This window comes from Fundulus heteroclitus, chromosome 8 (assembly GCF_011125445.2).
Source record: "Fundulus heteroclitus isolate FHET01 chromosome 8, MU-UCD_Fhet_4.1, whole genome shotgun sequence".
Lineage (NCBI taxonomy): Eukaryota > Metazoa > Chordata > Actinopteri > Cyprinodontiformes > Fundulidae > Fundulus > Fundulus heteroclitus.
Genome location: NC_046368.1, coordinates 24,099,659 through 24,108,872, shown reverse-complemented (window position 1 = coordinate 24,108,872; position 9,214 = coordinate 24,099,659).

Sequence of the window (9,214 nt, the reverse complement as noted above, 5' to 3'; positions counted from 1 at the left end):
TGTCATACGCAACGAATCAAATGCCTCTGGAAGTCAGCGAGAGGTTGATGATTTTCACATACTTACCGTGGAGCTGGAGTTATCATTTGTCCCTCACATACTAACATTCCCCAGGCTAAAATATTCACAACAAGAAAAACTTCGTCCAAAGAAAACAAAACAAAAAAAATCCAAAGTTCAGACCCTATAAAAGCTTTTTTTTTTAAAAAAAAAAACTGAACATAAGTAAAACAAAAACATGGAAGCAATATTGACAGATCGTTAGTGATGTGGACTCTGTGATATACAGAAATCTCCAAGTTGAGTTATGTTCCTTTTTTAAGCCTGAAAAATAACTGATGAAAGTTAACCTAGGGCCCGTTGCATTGTGGGAATTGTAGTTTAAATCCTTAGAACGCTAACCAACCCCCACTGTAAACCACAGCAGGGGTTTAAATTGATATTTTCCATTCTTTCATGCTCCTAATATCATTGATTTTATGGGAGTATTATTCTATATTTATGTACTGCTACAGCTCTTTGTGCATTTGTGACTTTTAAATATTCAAGCCCTCTAAACCCATTTTCCATATTTTCTGAGGTTGCAGATCACAAACCTGAATGGGTTTTGCTCCTCCCAGCTAGCCATAAACCCTGACCAGTTTTCTTTTCTCTGCTGGAGGGAAAACGCCCCCTTACTATGATGCTGGCACCACCTGAGGGCGGTGTGTTCAGGGTTGGTTAAATGTTGGTCTTCTCTCACCAGAGCACCTGCTTTCACACGTCTGCAATATTGAACTGTTTCCCACCTGAGCTTTTGATCTCTGCAGCTCCTCCAACAGTAGCATGTGCCTCTTGGCTGCTTCTCCGATTAACAGTCTCAGTTTAGGCGAATCATGTATTGGTAGATTTGTGGTAATGCAATGCTGTTTCAGTTTTCAGATGATGGATGAGACCCCTTTCTACATGCCCACAACTTGCTCTTTGGTCTTGATGATGATGTTTGTCCGCTAATGTTCTCCGACAAGCTGCTGAGATTCCACAGAACCGCTGGATTCATTCTGGCACACTTTATGGTTGCGCTGGATTTTATTCAAGGGCACAAATCTTCTTTAGTAAAAGCCTTATTAACGCCATGAATCATTATTTCTTCGTTTTCACAACGAACTTTGTGTTGATCTGTCACAGAAACTCTCAGTAAAATACATTGATGTTTATTTATTTTTTTACATAACAAAAATTAGAAAAAGGTCAAGAGGTATAATGACTTTTCCAAGCCACTGTCTGATTGTTGTTACCTAAAAATATATTCTATTCTGCTGAAGTCCCTAAATTGCGCAATTTCCCTTTGTTATTTTCTGCAGCATACAAAGACACGCGTGGTGCTTCAAACTCACGGTCTAACAGGGAGCGGTGAGAGATTCTCTTTGATTGTGGAAAGCGTCCTGCCGGCACACAACAAGTGTTTATATGAAAGAAACATCTGATCAGAGAGGAGGTTAAAGATGGACAACTACAATGAATTGCAAATGAAAAGGACTGGGATCACAGGCTTCCCTTCTGTCATGTTTCATTAGACAGGGAGGCGTGTGAGCGTAAGACTGTGTGCGTTACGTTTTCCTCTGTTTGTGGATGGAAAAAGCGGCGAGACTCCATCCTTTGATAGAAGCACAAACGGTTCTCGATTGTTCCCCAGACGAGACTGCTGTGACAAACACAGAAGCAAAGCACGGGCATTACCGTGCAATAAACCCCAAACTTGAATGTGTTTTAGTGGAAATTTGCTTGAATATTCTCATCAAAGTAGGGCGTAGATGTGAAGTGAAGTGAAAAATTATTTCAATAGCTTTCAGAAATAAAAATGTGAAAGGTGTGGCGTGCATTTATATTCATCCCCCTTTACTCTGATACCTCAAAATAGAATCCAGTACAACCAATTACCCTCAGATGTCACCTTGCTGGCCTATGGAGTCCATCATGTGTGATTTAATTTCAGTTTAGATCCAGCTGCTCTGTGAAGGCCTCAGTGGTTTATTAGAGAACATTAGAATGTCAATGTCAAATGTATTTATATAGCATTTTAAAAACAGGTGTAAAATGCACCAAAGTGCTGTACAAGAACAACAGTAATACAAATTGATAAAAACAGAGTATCAAAAAAACTACTTCAAATAAATGCCAAAGAACAAAAATGAGTTTTTAGAAGCGATTTAAAATGATCCAAGCTGTGGGCAGATCTAATTTGGAAAGGTAAATTGTTCCATAGAATAGAAGCAACAACAGAAAAAGCCCGATCTCCTTTCTTCTTAAGTCAAAGAAGACAAGCAGCATCATATAGCCCAAGCAATACTTCTTCTAAAGCAAGGATAGGTTGTGAAGCTGTATCGTGATCTTTGATCATTGGAAAAAGGAACAAGAAAGTCCTGCTTAAAGGTTATTGCAACCCATGCAGGAGACAATGTGGAAAAAGGTCTTCTAGTCAAAACAAATAAACCTTCTGAGTCATGTGAAAGTCTTAGTGCGGCATCAGTGAGACTGAACACATGATCCACATTGTGAAACATGGTTGTGGCGTCATCATGCTACAGGGAGCTTCACAAGAGACAGAGAAGATGGTCAGAGTTGATGGCAAGACGGACGGATGATGTAAAATGTTTTTTTGCAGAATAAACTGCTAGAGATCGCAAACACTTGAGCACGGAGTGGAGGTTAACCCGTCACGCAGCAACGCCCAGGTCAGTGTTTGAGATCACAACTAGTTTTCATTCCCCTCTCTTGATTAAAGAATGGAATAGTACACTAAACATAGCCAAAACCCAAATTTATTGAGAATCTGAGGCGAGACCTGGAAAAGTGCAGAGCTAGTAGAGGTATGCTCCAAAAGGCTTTTGTTTGTGAAAGGAATGTACAAACCATACATCCCTTTCCTTCCACTTTCCAATTATGCACTTTTGTGCTGGTCTGTCACACAAAACCTGAGTTACATTAAAGAGTATTATAACGTGGCACACGTGAAAAGGTTCAAGGCCTGTGAGTACTTTTGCGAGGCACTTCTGTACGGCATTCATCTTCCACAACATTGGAACCACCTGCTACAGAGGCTCATTGCTTTTTGACCAATCTGTATACTTTGATTGAATTTGACTTTGTAAAGATGTGATAACATGTATCATGAATTGGCGCTATATAAATAACATTGAGTTGAATTGAATCTCTCGGTTAACAGCTCTGAACCATCAGCCTCAGTGATGAGAGCTGTTCCAGTGTAGTTTGTCTCTGAATAATCATCAGCAGCCGATCCTTCGAGTCCTCCAGCTTGTTATGGGGCATACCCCGGATACTCGAGCCTTCTGGGGTCTGGGGAGTTAGCAGGATGAATAGAGGCTTCGGGCTCTTTATGAACTGGGATTTGTGCACAGGTTTGGCACTATGAAGGGCTACATCATCCTGCTGGGGTGGGGGGGGGTCTTGCAGTGGTTGGGGGATGTGCTTAGTCTCAGAGATAATGAGGCTAGTGGTGCAAAAGTAACGGGACCAAATGTGTAACAGCAGAACATTCCAACCAATGAACAGGTATACTGTTTCAGGGTTATCCATGCTCATCTTGAGTTTTTTTCCTTTGTGATGTGACAGAATATGGATGGGGGAGAGGGGGGGGGGGGTCAATGCTTGTGTGTTATTGACTTTTCGGTGCAGGCTGCTGAATGTGAATATTTCAGAGCCTGTGTGGCCTGGTGGGCTGGGGTTGCTCTCGTTCTCCTGAGGCCATGGGAGGTTGTATAAAACATTTATCATCCACCGCTGGAAAAAGGAGGAGACATTAAAAATACAACAAGGTGCCACCAGCAGTCTCTCAGATAGAAGTAGGAGGGAGTATGGATGTGTGAAGATGGGGGGTGTTGTTGTTTTTTTCTTGGTGGAGGGCTGGCCAACAGTATAGCGAAGGGGTTTGGCTCCCAGGCGTGGGTCTGTCTTTACAGAGACCGTCTTAAATGAAGCCTGGGCGGATTTTAATAATTCAAACAGCTCAAAGTCTTTTGGGTCCATCAAAAACGTCCACCGACGCACTTCTTTGGTTCTCCGGCCTCTTTGGTGTATAGCATAATGTGCTGAGCGAGGCAGAAACACAAAAGGAATTTAATGAACCTACAGCAGCTTTGAGATAATTTGTATAGACATTACAGTCCACTCAGCTATAGGTTTCTGGCTCCCTCCAAACATTTTAAAATGCTGTCAGTTGTTAAATACCTGCTCTTTTAATAGATAAATTATTAATGTTTCATTGAACCTTTTCAAACAGTTCCCTGTGTAAAAAAAATGACATTCTGCACCAAACTAATGCTTCACACAACTCTTCCTGCCAACTTGCCTTGCCACAGATTTAAAAATATACATAAATCCAACCTATTAATCTGAAGGTATAATTCAACTTGATTTGAAGCCCATGTAATAATAAAATATTGCGAAACATGATTTTTCTTCCTCCAAGCATAATTTTCTTTGTCTGCGTGAATCAAAGTGCCCACTGTCTCCATGATATTGCTGCAGCCTTCAGAACTGACCACACTGATACGACTGTGCAAAAGCTGGGTTTGAATAGTGCTGTTATGAAAAGGTAGCAAATGAAGCAAAATAAGAAAACTTGGTTGGTTCTGGATTTGATTGTTGGAGCAAAACCTTCTGAAGTGATACATTATTACAACCAGAGTCTGGCTGTAAGATGTCTCACTGGAGAAAAAAAAAAGCTTTATAGACCACTCTTCTTGTCGGAAATGGTGAAGTGAAGTCCATCCTAAACCTGTTTGTGTGTGTCCTGTTCGAAAAACCAACCGCATTCAGGCTTCAAAATGTGTAGCTACTGATTTGAAGTTAATTCGGAACTAGTTATTCTGTTCAATTTGTGCAGTAAAACAGTATTGCTAGAAGCAAAACAGTCTCACAGCATGGTGGTTAGATTAGTTTAGATTTGAAACCCTGTTGACTCACCTAGTATTATTCTTGTCTTTGTCAATCTTTGCATGCTTTGATCATGCAATTATTCTCCAGAAGGCATTTCACTGATCCCTGTGGGCAGCTATAAATTTCCCTGTGAGGTATACATGTTGGAGCCCAGGATTATTCCTTATTGGTACTCACTCAGTCTGTGCTGAAGTAATCCTCACTTCACTGGGGACAGGGACACTGATGTTTCATCAAGTTCTAGTTCATAATTACACTGCAAAAAAGGAACACAAAGAAAGGAAAATGTTCTTGAAATGTATTTGTTCTTGATTTGAGCAGGTAAATAAGACTGTCTGCCAATGGAATGAGTATTTTTACTCCTAAAATAAGACAAATAGATATACTGCACTTGAAATAAAATGGAGGAAATGAGTTGTTCCTATTTTAAGTACAAAAAATCTTATTCCACTGGCATATAGTCTTATTTACCTGCTCAAATAAAGGATAAATACACTCATTTAAAGACATTTCTACTTACTTTTTGTTCCTTTTTACAGTGATGCTTGAGTCATGGCGGTACCTGAATCGTTCCTGATCATTCTGACCCATTTTCAAAGGTTGCAGGTTCAGAAACAACTGGGTGATTGTACAGGACAACGACTCCAAGAACACTAAATAAACCAGGGTAACATTAAGATTTTAAAAGTCTTTGATTGCAGCCGTCTCCTCAGAGAGCTGCTAAAGAACATTTAGTTTACTAGTGAAGGTGTGTGTATATATTTGAGCATGCATGCAGAAATTTTGACTATTTTTAATTAAAAATTAATAATAATAAATCTAACCTGCCCACTCGGGTCTTATTTGTAATATTAATGGAAATTTTGTCTTGTATAACCATTCTATCTCAGGGAAAAAAAAGGTTCAAATAAACCATCAAAATATCAAAATTCCATAACTTCAGCATTTGTGCTGTGGATTGGGTAAATCAAAAACCTCTGACTGTAACTGTAAATGACTGGCAAGGATGCTATTGTTGTAAGAGGAAGAGAGATATGTGCACCTGCAGCTCAGGTTATAGAAGTTTTTCTGTTTTTTTACAGTCAGCGTTATAGAGAATACATCAACCAAGACAACAGATCTGTTCAGCTAGTTATATTTTTTTCAAATAGAGAGTTTGTAGGGCTACCATTAGGTTCCATGCACTGAATGATTTAAAAATGCCAAGCAGAAAAACAATCAGTCTGACCTGGTTTACTAGATGTGCTGCACAAAGACAAGTGAACTGCACAGTTAACTGTGTGTGTGTGTGTGTGTGTGTGTGTGTGTGTGTGTGCGTGTGTGTGTGTGTGTGTGTGTGTGTGTGTGTGTGTGTGCCAGCAAAGCCCTGTTCTATCTGTGCTTGTCAACTCTTGTGCGGGAAGACACTGCCTGCCTTTCAGACTGCTTCACACATTGCATTTCTGCTCTGTTGGTCCTTGAATTTTGTTTAAACTTAAACACCTCAGAATCTACATATTTTATCTGGTGCTCATTAAAAAGTGCCAGCAGTTATGTTACTCAAATAGCTGTGACTTTTCCCCTCTGACATGTTGCTGGAGGAAACATTTCCCTTGTGACATGTAAACATACATTCAGTCCATTTGCACAAAGGCCTTCCTCCAATTCTAACTTAATTGATTTCCTAATGTTTCTATACTAGGAACGAGCCATTCTGGCTGCTTGATCAAATTAATATGTGTACCAATCAAGAAGTGCAATTCTGAAAGTTGACTAATAGTAACAAGGGCCTTAAGGGAATCTGGTAAAATGTGTTGTATTATATTTAACAACTGTGTTTTTAAGCAGACAGTTTTTTAGAAGTTTGTTTCATAAAATGAAAAAAATCCCAAGGACATGCCAAAGAATCCAAGTGATAGATTTTTTTTGTGCTGATGATGCAAATGAAGGCTGAACTGTAAGGAAGTATTCATCCATCAAAGTTTTGATCAGAAACAGCATTTATTTTATTTTATTAAAATGGTTCTGATACACTGGGAAACCTATATATTTTTATACCATGGGCTAATAATATTGTCATATTTTTATATGACAGTCTTAGCCCATATTGTAACAAACTAAAATGTAGTACACTATCCTAACATAAATTGTAGCTGCCATCGAAGTCAGAATAAATAAATAAATAATAGATTAGTAAATATTGGGTTAAAAATATAGAGTTCATAAATACATACATTTCTAGCAAAAATAGTTTAATATGAAAGTTTTAATTTCCGGTATTTCATGTATATTATTTGTTGTGATATGGGGGAACCAAAGTTTGCTGCTGCGTGTTGACGGGGTGTTAACTTTTGAGTGTTGCTACCTGTTTATTAAGAACATTCTGGATCGAGCTACAAGGCAGACACCTCGTTGATTCCTCTGGCTGGACTTCAATAATAATTAAAGAAGACTGAATAACATGCAAAGTGCATTGAAGGACAGAAGATTTTAATTTTCTCTCAAGCAAAGCGGCCAATGAGGTACATTTACGTTTGTTACTGTTATATTTGTTTGACCGTGAAGATGTAACGTCACAAATTTCTGTTGCGTCATGTATGTATGGTCGCGTTGTTTCTTTGATGTTTTTGCACTGAAATTTGTTTTTATTTGCTTTCTGTCTGTGTATCGAGCAGTTCTCACGGCACACTATCATGCTCCGTGTGATTAAAGCCCGTAACTTTCAAGAACGACTTGGTTTCGTGATTTGGACTTGAGGGGGAATTACATAAATACTGCACCAGTTGACAGCGGGTATGTACGTTTTTTCTATAATGTCACGCAGAATTATAATGAAATTCCAAAATCAAATCGTGTAATGTTGTAATGATAAAAATGAATCAAGGCAGCGGTGGAAGTTTCTATGGACGCGATTTTGGGTGGTACATGTTTAGAATAATTGTTTGACTAACAGCACCCTCTTGTGGTGATCCCGGAGAACTGTAGGAAAAACCTATGTCATCATTTCAAAAGGTCTTTTTCCTATTAATTTAGGCCGTAAAAATATAAAAAAGGACATTGATTTCACCTGTACTTTCTGTAACCTTTATACAGAGTTTTCTTCTCACCTGTTTTGGTCTTGTGAGCACACCGTCTATGGCAAGGTCATTTTATTTTGGACAACATTTAGAACAAATTTGAACTTTACTTTAAGGATGTTTTATGTGGGATCACACATTATAAAAATAACTGTCTAGCCATTTCTTTTTATGTAATCTTATTTTGTTGTTGGTCAAATTTTATATTCACAATTGTAAGGTTATTATGACCAAACCCTCGAGTGTCTCTTTTATAAAAGAAGCAAAGCTTTACTTCTCTACTCTGTCGTCCCCCAATAACAGAAAAGCTATTAAAATTGTGTCTCGATGCTCCAAATTCCAAATATTTATGCAATATTTATGCGTGTTGATATATGTAGCTTAAAACCCCCGCCGATTGCAAGACATTTCCTCATAGTCTCTTGATATGTGATTATCTTTGTATTATTTTAATAAAGTATTATAAAATTCAGACTGTAAACTTGTGCATTGTGTACATCGTGCCACTTTCTTGTAATTTCTTTATCTAACAAGTCTTTTTTTAAATCTACTCTGAAAGGAAATCAGAAACCACTGCAAATTGATCTGTTTCTTTCTGATGTTACGATTTTTAGGTACTCTTTATTATTCTTGTAGTTTGTGCCTCATAGACTACTGACAATATTTCTCCCCAAACCTTACCCTTTCACATGTTTATTTGCAAAAAAAAGAAAATTATCAAAAAGTAAAAAAAATCTATTGTTTTCAGGCATTAAATAAGGCAAAATAAAAAGGGACAAATCTGTGTTTATTCTTCTACCATACAGTGCTACTGCCTTGACCTAGAAAGAGTTCGGAAATTGCTTATTTAGTGGAATTACCCGGACTTTCACTTGTATATTTGCCTGCTCTCCAAAAGCCAACCAGTGCTTCTTCAAGTAGGAGGAGGTGGGCTTGAGTTGAGATACAACAGACACTGAAACGGAAAGGATGTAGATGTGACAAAAATTGGTCTCCCAATTTTTATTCTTGAGTTGTATGCTGATACCAATGCTTTTATCTTCATTGTCTTTTAGCAGATCTTTGTAAACCCTCAAAAATATGTGTATATAACTTTCAGAATTAGTGATTTGTCAGAGTGAAAGAGGGAAAATAATGGGGAAACAACCCTCTTCTCTCTCTCTTCCCATTCTTGCCTTAAATTAATGAAGTTTGACTAAAGAGGGATTCAAGGGCGGTTT